The sequence below is a fragment of the Frankliniella occidentalis genome, unplaced genomic scaffold (genome assembly GCF_000697945.3).
Source record: "Frankliniella occidentalis isolate FOCC.00 unplaced genomic scaffold, Focc_3.1 Scaffold25, whole genome shotgun sequence".
NCBI lineage: Eukaryota > Metazoa > Arthropoda > Insecta > Thysanoptera > Thripidae > Frankliniella > Frankliniella occidentalis.
The window spans coordinates 1,769,275-1,769,685 of NW_026267155.1; the positions used below are offsets into that span (position 1 = coordinate 1,769,275).

A 411-nucleotide genomic window follows, 5' to 3' on the forward strand; every position below is an offset into this window, starting at 1 on the left:
CATAGAATTTCGGTAAAACTAACATCTTCTGTAAAATCACACCACTATTTCTGTAATGGATTACACGAATTATCGGTAAAATCACTATTATTTTTAACAGTGTGCTATTCCAAGACATGTAGGGTGTAGCGCGTAAGACGAAAAAAGTAACAAAAGACAAAAACACAACAGATGCTCCAGGATGTTGGGCATCATAGATCCTCGTCTAGAACTCGCAAAGTTGTGATCCTTTCCACAAGATCCTATTCCAGAATTTAAAAAAACGTGACCCGTGTCACTAGATGCAAAAGAAACCTCCCAAATAATCCCCTATTCACAGAGACAGACAGACAGACAGACAGACAGACAGACAGACAGACAGACAGACAGACAGACAGACAGACAGACAGACAGACAGACAGATAGACAGAC

At 40.1% G+C, this 411-nt stretch overlaps 1 protein-coding gene across 2 annotated transcripts in view; it reads left to right on the forward strand.

Annotated features, from left to right (window-relative positions):
- LOC113212182 (uncharacterized) overlaps nucleotides 1–411 on the forward strand; it is a 30,448-nt gene that overhangs the window by 841 nt on the left and 29,196 nt on the right. The window lies entirely within an intron of this gene.